Source organism: Cervus elaphus, chromosome 12 (genome assembly GCF_910594005.1).
Source record: "Cervus elaphus chromosome 12, mCerEla1.1, whole genome shotgun sequence".
Lineage (NCBI taxonomy): Eukaryota > Metazoa > Chordata > Mammalia > Artiodactyla > Cervidae > Cervus > Cervus elaphus.
This window is the reverse complement of record NC_057826.1, coordinates 58,133,786-58,148,264: the sequence shown is the minus strand read 5'-3', so window position 1 is coordinate 58,148,264 and position 14,479 is coordinate 58,133,786.

Genomic DNA, 14,479 nt, shown 5'->3' with positions numbered 1-14,479 from the left:
AGGGAACTTAGTGGATCTCTACTCCTTCCAATCTAGCTCCTGATCACTTTCTTATCTTTTTGAATAACTCAATAAGTTAAACAATATGGCAGGATTCTTCATCACCTTTTGTTCAGCCAACTCTCTCCAGATTCATCAAGGATTTTCTAGGAAAGAGCAAGTTTCCCTGGTTAGAGCTCCCTTTCCCCTCTGTGTCCCTCCATTTATTTCTGCTTGATTATTCATTCATTCATTCATTCTCTCCACAAGCTCACATGGATAATAAAATGCACAGGGCCACATCCATGCTTTGAAGGAGCTCATAGGCTTGCAAGGACAGCATCATAAGTGAGGTCAGTGCAGGAGTGAAAAGAAGGATGGGTGCTGCATGCACCCCAAGGTGGAGGCACTAGAATCTGGGGCATTAAAGTGGGGGTGGGGAAGGCTACTCCTTGGCTCCACCATCTGCACTGGCAACTTTTCCTGCCGACCTTCCTGAAAATGCTGGCTTTTGTGCCTCTGGCCTGGAACCACATGTAACCAAAGCCATATGTTCAACTTGGTTTAATTAAATGGTGGCCTCAGCAAATTTCTGATGCTGTGTATGATGCCTTGGTGTTATAATATTGTTAATATTTGTTACTGTATGTTGTTTGTTATGTTTAACCCTGAGGCTGAGATTCTTTTAGTCTGTAAAGTTTAAATGTTGAGGGACTTCTGGTCTTGTTTTTTAAAATCAGTATTATTTTTCATTTATTCCATGAGAACGTATCTTCTCTCCTCTAGGTTGGACCTGGGAGGGTCCATAGTCCTAATTTTTCTGGGAGATGACTATAATTTAGTCACCTCTGGGAGGTGACTATTTGCAGGGCAGCAATGGAGACGCAGACATAGAGAACAGACTTACAGACACGGGGCGAGGGGATGGTGGTGGTGGGAGGAGAGGGTAGGACAAATAGAGAGTAACATGGAAACATACACACTACAATATATAATACAGATAGCCAGTGGGAATTTGCCGTATGACCCAGGGAACTCAAACCGGGGCTTTTTGACAACTTAGAGGGCTGGGTTGGGGTGGGAGGTGGGAGGGAGTTTCAAGAGGGAGGGGACATATGTATACCTAAGCTGTTTTATGGCATACATACATATCATGTTGATGTATGGCAGAAACCAACACAATATTTTAAAGCAATTATCCTTCAATTTAAAATAAAAAAAGAGAAATGTTAGAAGAGAATGTTGTGCTGTGAATACAAAGACCTGTCCTCAATTCTTAGCCCCAAACTGCAGAAAAACCTAAATTCCCAATCCAGTTTCTAAGTGCAGCTGCCCAAGCACCCAAGATGGCAAGCAGAAGGGGAAAACCGCCTCTTCCTAGGCGAGGGCCTCTCGGGCTTGGCTCAGCCCCTACTCTCCCAGGCCCACCTGGGCAGGTGAGAGGCGAAGCCTTGGCCAGGTGGATACGTGAACCTGCCTGTGTTCTCCAGCCCACAGAGGCTTGCAGAGGCAGCAGGCCTGCCATCTTGGCCATTTCCCACTCGCGCAGCTCCTGTGCCCTTGACCTAAGGGCAGATTTGGTCATTTCATTTGGGGGTGGCGGGGTGGGGTTGATACAGTGACGGAGAGTTCCTCCAACCTTGAACAAGTCCCCTAAAGGGCAGGCCTAAGTGTTGGCTGGCTCCTCGGCAGTACCAGCCGAGAGAATGCCTATTTCAGAAGGTGACAGTGACAGAGGATGACATTGGGGGTGATTTCCTTGGGAGAGGGGGACCAAGGTTGCCTTTCTGATCCTTACATCCATGTTTCTGGGCTGGGGCAACTTTCAGAGGCAAACAGGGCACTTCTGAAGGTGGGGGCCCCAGCATGGACCTAGAGAAGGGCCTGTAGGAACTTCCCTGAGGCCTCCAATCCCTGGGCAGGGCTGGGCTGGGGACAGTGGTTGTGATGTTCACAGCTGTGCTCCAGGCCCAGCGAGTGCAGAGGGACCTACCTGCCCTTCTCACTGGGCTGGAACTTCAGGGAGCTGGGACTCCCCTTGGGTACCTCCCAGCACAGGCCCCTCACCCTATCTAATTGCTCTGTACATCTACATCTTGGATCCAGGGAGATTGGCCTTGATTTCAAATAAGCAATTAACATTCAGAAGACAGGCTTATACTTAGTTCCAAGGCTGCTGCCCGATCCCTTAGCTTTCAACTTTCAGTTCAGTTCAGTTCAGTCTCTCAGTCATGTCTGACTCTTTGCAACCCCATGGACTGCAGCACGCCGGGCCTCCTTGTCCATCACCAACTCCCAGAGTTTACTCAAACTCATGTCCATTGAGTCAGTGATGCCATCCAGCCATCTCATCCTCTGTGGTCCCCTTCTCCTCCTGACTTCAATCTTTCCCAGCATCAAGGTCTTTTCAAATGAGTCAGCTCTTTGCATCAGGTGGCCAAAGTATTGGAGTTTCAGCTTCAGCATCAGTCCTTCCAATGAATATTCAGGACTGATTTCCTTTAGGATGGACTGGTTGGATCTCCTTGCAGTCCAAGGGACTCTCAAGAGTCTTCTCCAACACCACAGTTCAAAAGCATCAATTTTTCGGCACTCAGCTTTCTTCACAGTCCAACTCTCACATCCATACATGACCACTGGAAAAACCATAGCTTTGACTAGACAGACCTTTTTTGGCAAAGTACTGTCTCTGCTTTTTAATAGGCTATCAGGGTTGGTCATAACTTTTCTTCCAAGGAGTAAGCGTCTTTTAATTTCATGGCTGCAGTCACCATCTGCAGTGATTGTGGAGCCCAAAAAATAAAGTCTGCCGCTGTTTCCACTGTTTGTCCATCTCTTTGCCATGAAGTGATGGGACTAGATGCCATGATCTTAGTTTTCTGAATGTTGAGCTTTAAGCCAACTTTTTCACTCTCCTCTTTCACTTTCATCAAGAGGCTCTTTAGTTCTTCTTCGCTTTCTGCCAAAAGGGTGGTATCATCTGCATATCTGAAGTTACTGATATTTCTCTCAGCAATCTTGATTCCAGCTTGTGCTTCTTCCAGCCCAGCATTTCTCATGATGTACGCTGCATATAAATTAAATAAGCAGGGTGACAACATACAGCCTTGACATACTCCTTTTCCTGTTTGGAACCAGTCTGTTATTCCATGTCCAATTCTAACTGTTGCTTCCTGACCTGAATACAGATTTCTCAAGAGGCAGGTTAGGTGGTCTGGTATTCCCATCTCTTTCAGAATTTCCCACAGTTTATTGTGGTCCACACAGTCAAAGGCTTTGGCATAGTCAATAAAGCAGAAATAGATATTTTTCTGGAACTCTCTTGCTTTTTCAATGATCCAGTGCTATAGAGCTAGTCCCAGGATTTTTACTGAAACTACTGAAAAGGAGGGTTTGGCCTTCCACTGGGCTGGCTTGGCTGGAACCAGGTGGTCCTATGGCCCCTGTTGGCCCTTTTGCCACTACCTGGGGAGGGGGAGCCTTGTGCATGTGTGCTAAGTCACTTCAGCCATGTCTGATTCTTTGCAACCCTGTGGACTGTAAGCCCACCAGGCTCCTCTGTCCATGGAATTTTCCAGGCAAGAATACTGGAGTGGGTTGCCATTTCATCCTCTAGGGGATGTTCCCAGCCCAGGGATCCAACCCAAGTCTCCCGCATTGCAGGCAGATTCTTTACCATCTGAGTCACCAGGGAAGCCCGGGAGCCTTGTAGAGAAAAGCAAAGCTGAGAGATATTACTGAGGATGCAGTCCTGAATCCAGCTGCTTGTGGAACCCCTGGACTTGCCAGTTAGATGAACTGATAAATTATTACCTTGTGTTTAGGTCCCTTTTAATAGGAATTTATTTCACTTTCAATTGAAAGAGATCTGACTGCTAGCTGGCTGACGTGTAAACTGATTTCTAGCAATCAGAGACAATGTGTTTTTTCAGGTAAAGCAGAGGGAAAGAAAAGCAGGGTGAAAGAATAACAGAAGCTTGGGTAGAGAGCTGGGAGTCTAAAATGCTGCCTTTTTCTCACTGATTTTTAAAACCCTTCCCCCCCGACCCTCACAACCGTGTAATCACGTGTTTCCAGAAACACACTCTTGAAAAGGAGACCCTGAGAGACTTGCTTAGGTTATGCAGGATTTTTGGACCATAGAGAGGTTTTCTCTCCGAGGATCCCTTCAGGAATCCTTTCTGAGATTGTTTTGAGCTGATGGCAGCCGCTGTGGGGAATGGTGATCTGGATCGCCCCTCTGACATGGAAAATAATTCTTGGAGGAAGTGTGCGGCTTGCGGAAGTCTTCAGACCTCCAGTGGGACAAGCAGCCTCATGCCCTAACCAGGTGCCAGTGAGACATAGATTCAGTTCGTAATGACCCCTCCCTCCACCCCCAAATGGTTAAAACCAGACAGAAATCTCTCTTTCTCACATAAAGGAAGTTTGGACTTAGGCTTCAGGAGGTTGTCAAGGACCCAGTATCATTTTATCTCACCTTATCATCCTCAGTGTTGGGCATGTTCCTCCCAGTATCCCTCTCCTGCTCCCTCAACCCTCCCACCCCCACACCCTACACATTCATTCACAACATCATGCAGACGGAGACGAAACCAACAAGACTCTCTTCACTCTGCATGCCAGCTAAATATTGGGTGTACGTCACCAAGGAAGAAAACTAAAGTGGCTACTGGGGGACACTAGGAGTCTCTGCTGGATAGTTAACCCATAATGGGGCAGACCAAAGTCACTCTCAGGGACTGCCCCACTGCTGGGGCTGCCAGTGAGGGTGAAACCTAGTTCCCCTAAAACTGAGTTCCCCTGCTGAGTTACTGATTAACCTCTCTATCCAAACCGTTATTCCCTTTCCTGGAGCCGTTGACAGAAACCATCTGCCCTGGCCAAGCCCGCTTGCCTGAGTTATCTCACGACAGGAGATCCCAATAAGAAATAGGTGCTGCTGCATGAAAACTAAACTGGAGAATTTGGGAGGGGCTGAAAGAGGGAGGAGATGGCCAACCTCCCAGAGTCCTTCTTGTTGGAATCCATCCTGGCTGAGAGATGCATGCCACCAGGAAGGACCCTGAGTCAGACTGTGAACCAGGCAAGATGACTGGCTGGAGACAACCTGGAAACTAACCCCATTACCATAAAACCTGAGACTGGGAGCCACGTGGCAGAGCAATTGTCCTGGCTTCCCTCACCCTCCTGCTCTCTGCCTGGGTGCCCCTTTCCAGTAAAGTCTCTTACTTTGTCAGCACGTGTGACTCCTTGGATGATTCGTTTCTGAGTGATAGACAAGGGTCCACTCTTGGGCCCTAGATGGGGCTCCCCTTTCCTGTCAAACCTCCCTGATCCCCTCAGAGTTGAGGAGTATCAAAGAAAAGGGGGGGATTGAAACTGAGAAGGACCCTGTGGGGGCTTCCCAGGTACAAAAGCCCCTTGTGATCCCCATGTCTTAGTTTTAGAAAAAGCCTTGATAGCCTCCTAGCCTTCACTGAGTTCCAAAAAGTAGGCACAAGGAATGAGAGAATACAGAAACAAAGGAAAAGCAGTCAAGCAAGAAAAGTAATGATTGTAAAACAGAGCCCAAGTTCCTCCTCAGGCGATATACGTAACAATCTTGTTTTGCAGACACTGAGACCCTCCTCCCCTCCCATCTGCCCCCCACCCCGTTCCCAAGGTGGAGAATGGTAACTAGGAGCTGAAACCCCAGACTGGTTGGAACCAGAAGTTTGATGATTGAGATTCCTGGAACACTGCACTGTTACCTCACCATCAATCAATCAGAAGAAAGTCATGTACACTGCAGCCCTCCCCACAAATGCTGCCTAAAAACCTTTCCCTGAAAGCCATCCTGGAGTCAGGGGCTTCTGAGCATGAGCTGCCTCTTCTCCTTGCTTGGTGCCTGCAATAAATGCTGCACTTGCCTTCATCACAAACTGGTGTCAGTAAATTGGCTTTGCTGCTTGGCAAGCAGACTCAAGTTCAGTTTGGTAACAAGGGCCACTGGGAAAAAGAATAATTCATTCCATTTGTATCAGTGGTATGTGTAATTCCTTCCTGTTATAAATACTAAGAAATGGCCTGGGACCACCTAGGGAAACCTTCCCCATCGTTTTCTGTCCTGATCATTCAGGGGTCACTGTTCTTCAAGAGTAAGAACTCAAATCCCACCTCAACTTCTCAAGGACAGCTGGACTTATGATGGCATTAGATCCACAGAAACGTCTGAGGAAACTCCCAGGGAGTCAGAGAACAGGCAAAGGAGTCATGTCCCTAGTTGACCCCGTCTCAGCTGAGATTACACAATAGCAGCTTTCTTAGTGAAGAAAATAAAGTGGGAAGAGTTTATTAACGTATTTCACTATCATTTGATATGAATAAGGGAACTGTGGATTTCCACACAAGGTAGTTGGGTCCCAGAGCTCCTTCTGCAGCTCAGGAGAACTGTAGCCACATTGGTTGGTCACTAACAAAAGGCAACCATCTTAGGGAAGAAACTCAACCTCCTTACTCACTGCTTAACATTTTCAGAATGCTTTAAATGCTGGTTGGCATTTGATAGGAGCTCAGTAAATAGTAATAGAATATGGGCCTGTGTGTTTCTGGGTGAGAAAAGCACTAATGGTCATCATTACTATTTTTAAAAATATTTATTACATGTCTGTTATATATAAGGGAGTGCTCTAAGGGCCATGGGTAGTCACAGAGATGAAGATGATTCCATTCGTGCCTTCAAGGAGTTTATTAATATGCAACCCCATGGACTGTAGCCCACCAGACCCTTCTGTCCTTGGAATTCTCTAGGCAAGAACACTGGAGTCAGTAGCCATTCCCTTCTCCAGGGGGTCTTCCCAACCCAGGGGTCTTCCCAACCCAATGCAGGAATCGAATCCTGCATTGCAGGCAGATTCTTTTTCATCTGAGCTATGAGGGAAGCCCATTACTAATAGGGAAGATAAGAATTGTGTTTTATTTCATGTCAATTACTAAAACAAAACAAAAAACATTCAAGAGAAGCTGGGATCCTGCTTCCTGCATTTATAAGGGTCTTGGAAGAGGCTGGTTTCTAAATCGCCATGTCTGCCTCCTGGAAGGGATGCCGAGGCTTCGCTGTACTTCACGTGGGCCAGGGCATGGGGAGCTGCAGGTAGACCTTTGGAAACAGCAACAGTGGTGCCTTTTGTTTGCCCTGTCAGCTCCCATCCCTCGTTGAGCCTCTGCCTCAGTTTACCTCTCTCTAAAATGAGGACAACCGCATGTGTTTCTCCCCAGCTCCCTCCATCCCTTGCACTCTGCTGATGAAAGCAGCGATAGCCGTGACTCACGTGGAGCTTCCCAAGAACTGGTTTTACATCAAAGGTTTCTTGGGGATATAGGAGTAAAACAGCTGGCTTTTCAAAACAGCTGTTTCATTTTGCATTACTCTTCACCCCAGCTCTTTCCAGGATACATGATGAGATTGGGGAACAGGATGCCAGAAGACCTGGGGGAAGACCAGTTGTCCCCAGAGCCCACTCCTCTGCCCCCAGACAGCTCTTTGATCTCTGGGCACCATGTCCTTGAAGTCTGTATGTTGGGCAGTACTATCCCTACCCTAGGGCAACTCTTCTCCCCATCACACAGCAAGTGTGTGTGACCAGCAAACCATAGCTGACATCAGTGGGAGCTTCAAAATCATCCACATTTATGTTTCATTCTTTTGTTGGCTCATGTATTCATTCTCTGTTTATTCAGCATTTACTGAGCACCAGTAGATTCTGTCTGGAAATCTTGCCTCCATTTGATACCAGGAAGAGTATGTATTTGTATTGACTTCTGTACAATTAGTTTCATTTACCAAGAGTGGTTTTGAACTTGAAAGTAGATGTTACTCACAACCTTTTCTGAAAGCTGTGTCTCAAGTTCGCAGGGAGGGGCCCACTTCTCCAAAGAAGTCTTACATATCCTGGCCCAGGTGAGCACATCCTCATGGGCATTCGGAAGACCCAGAGGTATCTTTGCACAGTCCCAGGCTGTCCTCAGGGAAATCAGAGCCACTTGGCTGCAACTAACAAGGACTCTTTTTGTTGCTGGGGTTGAGTCACTTGACAGGTCTGAGATATAACTTCCTCCTCTGGGGCCAGGGGGACTGAATGCGAAAGACTAGAAGGATGGGTCAAAATGAAGATAAGATTTTAAAGGAATCAAGTAGAGTGTTGTACTTAATGGGTAAAAGGGGCGGGGGGCGGGGGGGGGGAATGACAAAAGAAGAAGGAATCCCGTCTCGATGGTGCTGTCTGTGAAACTGACCTAGAGATTTTGTTTGACTGCAAGCTCAGTGTAAACCAAGAGCTGACCCAGCATCTGGAAGACTGAACAGCCTTTGGCAGTGTAGGCAGAGTCACAAGTGTCTGGAGATGGAGGTGGGGGCCCTCTGGGCTTGTCACAGGGCAAGGCCATATCTGAAATGTTTAGGCTCAGTTCTGGATCCACACTTTAAGAGACACTTTAATATATTAGAAGGATCCCTCAGATGTTTGTGTGAAACCACACCACGTGAAAAAACACTGGTGTTCAGCTAACTTATGGACTTGAATCTTTCTTCAAATGGTTGGTCTGGTGGAGAGGAAGCCTGGAGAACTGAAGAAGGGCAACATCATTCTCAGAGTTGGTTGGTCTGGTGGAGAGGAAGCCTGGAGAACTGAAGAAGGGCAACATCATTCTCAGATCACAACTTCCAGGCCCGTGCACATCAAAATTTGATATGCATCTTCCCCTATCCTTTCATTCCCTTCTGGTCTCAGAATTGTTGCTCTTCCTTCTTGGAGGTTGACCTCATCTCTCCCACCCCTCTTGGATGTGCCTTGCCCATTACCTCCCCTTCCAGAATCTTTCATTTTTCCTTCTCTGCCGGCTACTACCCATCCTGTAAATGTGACAGAGGTGGCGATCTGGGCACCTACTACATGCCAAGTGCATGATGATTTATCTGCCTTATCTTGGTTAATCCTCGCACCAACCCAACAAAGTATGAGATACCTTCTCCATTTAGAGATGAGGAACCTGAGGCTTCAAGAAATTCTGTGCTGCTCATTCCCAAGCTCAAGCAATTGCCGAGTGATGAAACTGGGACTCACTTCAGGTTCATCTGCCTCCAGTACTCAGAACCTCACTTCTACTCAGGCTGTTAATAACTCTCCTCCCCTTCCCAGCCAAATTCCTTTAAAGAAGTTCCTTTTTGTGTGTCTACTTCCTCACCTCTCATTCACTCCTCAGCCTGCTGCAGTCTGCTTTCTGCATTCACCCTCTGCAGAAATAGCACCACCTCCCTTCCAAGGTCATCAGAGATGTAATGGTCAATCCCAACGACCTTTTCTCAGTTCTCATTCCAGCCAGCCCTTCTGCCACATTTGACATACTGAGCATGTACCCCTTTCTTCCTTCTTCTGTGCCTGATTGAGCTCATCCATTCCCACCACTTCACTTCTCACCCTTCTTATTCTCCTTCCAGTGTCATCAGTCATCTTAAAGGATCTGAGGACTCAGCTAAAGTTGGAAACCAGGAGTCTGTGTCTGAGATTTCCCTGGTAGGGGTAGAGATAAGACATAGTGTGCAAAGAATCGAACACGCTGGAAAGCATAGCTCCAGGGGTCCAACTGTCCTCATACCACTAATGAGTGCAGTTAGAGGGGGTGGGGAAGTTATAGAGCAGAAATAAAAGGGCCAGGAAGGGGGATTGGTAGAGTCTCAAAAAGCAGAGAAAGGTGGGGAGCAGAAGACAGGGAATGAGATGGTGAAGTTGAAGGAAAAAGCAGGCTGAGACCCTGGGGAAAAGGTGACCATGATACAGAGCAGGTGAATGTTGCTGGAATTATAGGAACGCTGCTGGAATGTCAAGAAATTAAGAGTCTAGATTGTTTGGATGGTTAACCAGCTCCACCTAGACTCTGACATTCCCCTAGATCATGGAAGGAGGTGGGCTGAACCCCCCTAACTTGAGCCTGGATCCCCTGTGAAGCTGTCTCCTCAGCAGCAAGTGTATGAACCCCTGAGGCCCATCATCAGCTTCCAGTTTGCCATGAGCTGGGTGTCCTGCTCCAGTGAAGGAGGGGTGTAAGTCCAGGCCTGTGCTGAGTGGCACAATTCCAGGAGTGCCCTTCAAATGGAATTCCCACCGGGGGCCTGAAACCACTCCAACAGCATAGTGCTCAGCATGCAGAAGCACTGCATGAACCAACAGATGAACAAATGCATTCATTTCCTGTGCCCCTGACTCCAATTCAGGTCAGCAGCATTCTCTGAGCAGCCAGGCTCTGTGTGAAGGAATTAGATCAAGAGGAGAGGGGAGAGCCAAGGGGCAGCCTGCTGCCCAGGTGCTAATATGCTTGCTGATTCTACATTAGAGTAAAACCTTCAGTTCAGTTCAGTCGCTCAGTCATGTCCAACTCTTTGCGACCCCATGAATCACAGCACACCAGGCCTCCCTGTCCATCACCAACTCCCGGAGTTTACGCAAACCCAAGGTGATTGAGTTGGTGATGCCATCTAGCCATTTCATCCTCTGTCATCCCCTTCTCCTCCTGCCCCCAATCCCTCCCAGAATCAGGGTCTTTTCCAATGAGTCAACTCTTTGCATGAGGTGGCCAAAGTATTGGAGTTTCAGCTTCAGCATCAGTCCTTCCAATGAACACCCAGGACTGATCTCCTTTAGAATGGACTGGATGGATCTCCTTGCAGTCCAAGGGACTCTCAAGAGTCTTCTCCAACACCACAGTTCTAAAGCATCAATTTTTTGGTGCTGTTTTCTTCACAGTCCAACTCTCACATCCATACATGACCACCGGAAAAACCATAGCCTTGACTAAACGGACCTTTGTTGGCAAAGTAATGTCTCTGCTTTTTAATATGCTATCTAGGTTGGTCATAACTTTCCTTCCAAGGAGTAAGTGTCTTTTAATTTCATGGCTGCAATCACCATCTGCAGTGATTGTGGAGCCCCCCAAAATAAAATCTCCCACTGTTTCCACTGTTTCCCCATCTATTTGCCATGAAGTGATGGGACTAGATGCCATGATCTTAGTTTTCTGAATGTTGAGCTTTAAGCCAACTTTTCCACTCTCCTCTTTCACTTTCATCAAGAGGCTCTTTAGTTCCTCTTCACCTTCTGCCATAGGGTGGTGTCATCTGCATATTTGAGGTTATTGATATTTCTCCCGGCAATCTTGATTCCAGCTTGTGCTTCTTCCAGCCCAGCATTTCTCATGATGTACGCTGCAAGTTAAATAAGTTAAATAAGCAGGGTGACAATATACAGCCTTGACATACTCCTTTTCCTGTTTGGAACCAGTCTGTTGTTCCATGTCCAGTTCTAACTGTTGCTTCCTGACCTGCATACAGATTTCTCAAGAGGCAGGTCAGGTGGTCTGGTATTCCCATCTCTTTCAGAATTTTCCACAGTTTATTGTGATCCACACAGTCAAAGGCTTTGGCATATTTAATAAAGCAGAAATAGATATTTTTCTGGAACTCTCTTGCTTTTTTGATGATCCAGCGGATGTTGGCAATTTGATCTCTGGTTCCTCTGCTTTTTCTAAAACCAGTTTGAACATCTGGAAGTTCACGGTTCATGTATTGCTGAAGCCTGGCTTGGAGAATTTTGAGCATTACTTTACTAGCGTGTGAGATGAGTGAGATTGTGCAGTAGTTTGAACATTCTTTGGCATTGCCTTTCTTTGGGATTGGAATGAAAACTGACCTTTTCCAGTCCTGTGGCCACTGCTGAGTTTTCCAAATTTGCTGGCACATTGAGTGCAGCACTTTCACAGCATCATCTTTTAGGATCTGAAATAGCTCAACTGGAATTATGCCATCACCTCCACTAGCTTTGTTCATAGTGATACTTTCTAAGGCCCACCTGACTTCACATTCCAGGATGTCTGGCTCTAGGTGAGTGATCACACCATGGTGATTATCTGGGTCATGAAGATCTTTTTTGTACAGTTCTTCTGTGTATTCTTGCCACCTCTTCTTTATATCTTCTGCTTCTGTTAGGTCCATACCATTTCTGTACTTTATCAAACACATCTTTGCATGAAATGTTCCCTTGATATCTCTAATTTTCTTGAAGAGATCTCTAGTCTTTCCCATTCTGTTGTTTTCCTCTATTTCTTTGCATTGATCGCTGAGGAAGGCTTTCTTATCTCTCCTTGCTATTTGGAACTCTGCATTCAAATGGGAATATCTTTCCTTTTCTCATTTGTTTTTCCGCTTCTCTTCTTTTCACAGCTATTTGTTAGGCCTCCTTAGACAACCATTTTGCCTTTTTGCATTTCTTTGCCATGGGGATGGTCTTGATCCCTATCTCCTGTACAATGTCACAAACCTCCGTCCATAGTTCATCAGGCACTCTATCAGATCTAGTCCCTTAAATCTATTTCTCACTTCCACTGTATAGTCATAAGGGATTTGATTTAGGTCATACCTGAATGGTCTAGTGGTTTTCTCTACTTTCTTCAATTGAAGTCTGAATTTGGCAATAAGGAGTTCATGATCTGAGCCACAGTCAGTAAAACCTTAGAGGGTTCCAAATGCAGCCTTAATCTCTCTCTTCTGGGCTTAATATTTGCAAACCTCATTTCAAATCCTAAAAACTCTCTAGTCTGATGAACGATGAAGTCAGCCTTGGTGAGACCATTCAAAAATATCTGGCTTTGGACTTGCCTGGTGGTCCAGTGGTTAAGAATTCGCCTGGCAACACAGGGCACATGGGACATGCACCACAAGGAAGAATAGCCGCCGCTAGCCGTAACTAGAGAGGAGCCTGTGCATAGCAACCAAGACCCAGGGCAGCCAAAAACACAAATAAATAAATAAATCATTTAATAATGTATTACTGGTATATTAAAAAAAAGAGACATCTGGCCTCTCAGGCACTGGGCCACCCCCCACCCCCAGAGTCACCAGGTGAATGAAGTCAAATGTGTGTCCCCTGGACAGAGATGCTGCTAGGTCCTCAAGGGAAGCCTCTGAAAGCTGCATCCAATAAAGCCTCTCCAGATTCTCCCAGTGGGGAAGGGGAGTTAACTGCTCATCTCCTTTGCTTCCTCTCTCATCTAATTTTACTCTGAAAGGAGTCTGAAGATCTCTTTTTATTTTCACGCGGAAACAACTGTCTCTAAAACCTTTGGAGTATTTCTTGGAGAACTACCTTTTGACTCTTTTCTGTCTGCACCAACAATAGCTAGAGGGTACAAGAGGTTGTCTTCCTAATTTCCAGGAGAAGAGCCTTCCAAGGAGAGCCCCACATCCATCCTTGCTTTGCCCACACTGAAGTAGCCATATCCCTCTACTGTGTCTGGTTTTAAGTGGCGATGCTTCAGCAGAGCAGAGCTGATGATTCAGCTACACAGAAGCAGAACTCTCGGATGGCTGCTGCAGAGACTTCTAGAAGAGCCTCCCTCTCTGTCACTTGCCAGGTTGGCCATGAGTGTTCCTGCTGCAGGCCCTGGGCACTCAGGTTCCAGCTACAGGAGCTATGAAAACCCAAGCCACACTAGAGTATCCAACTGCTGTGGGTTTACCTTTTGTGGACAGGCCTCCTCCATCGGTACCACAACCCCTGCCCCCAAACAGAAAGGGGGGAAGAAGCCAAAGAGAGGAGCTTAGGACAGTGGTGAGGAATGTACTGATCAACCAGACTTGGGGGAAATCCTTTTACACAGAGCCAGCTTTGACGTTCAAATGGAGCCGTTTGCCAGAGGTTGGACCCAGACCTGAAGTGCCAGGACGTCGGTTCTGTTCAGATTCCGTGGGGAGATGCCGGGACTGAACCACTATGGTGACAACTGGCAAGCCTGGGGACACGTTCGCTTGCAGATGTGTGGCACGATATTGTAAAAAAAAATTTGATCCAGTGTTTATAGACTGGAGAGTCACAGATTTATAGCTTCTTTTGGAGGAAAAAAAAAAAATCAAAGGATATTCTAAACTGGGTTCTTGTGGCAAAATTGTCTGCGCTGGTTACACAGAATGGGTCAGGGGTGGGGCAGTGTTCTCTGAAGTCCCCTCTGTGCCCATGTCGTCTCTCACACACAGCCAGGTGCTATCGATCCTGAACCCATGCCGCTGTTTTTCTTACAGTCGAGGGAGATTTCTCAATGTGCCCTTTGCCACCAAGTGATCTTTCCACACTGGATCTCTGGGCTCCTGTTGGCATTTGAATTTGCAACCCTTGAATTTGCACCTAAGAACAGCAGGAGCCACAGGAATGGCCATTCCAGCCCACAGGTCTCTCCCCTGCTCCCCATTTTGCTTGTTTCCACATATCCTTGTCTGTTGCCCTCATTCTCTTTCAGCAGAGATGCCTTGTCCACGTGGTGAGGATCATGGACACCAGAAACCTCAATTTAGAAATCCCAGTAGAAAAAAAAGAGTTTCTTTTCACTACTTCTGAAAATCAAACCTCGTAAAGAATGCTGGCCCCACATGGGGCATGTGCTTCAGAGCTGCAAGATGTTGTCTTTGGAATCCAGC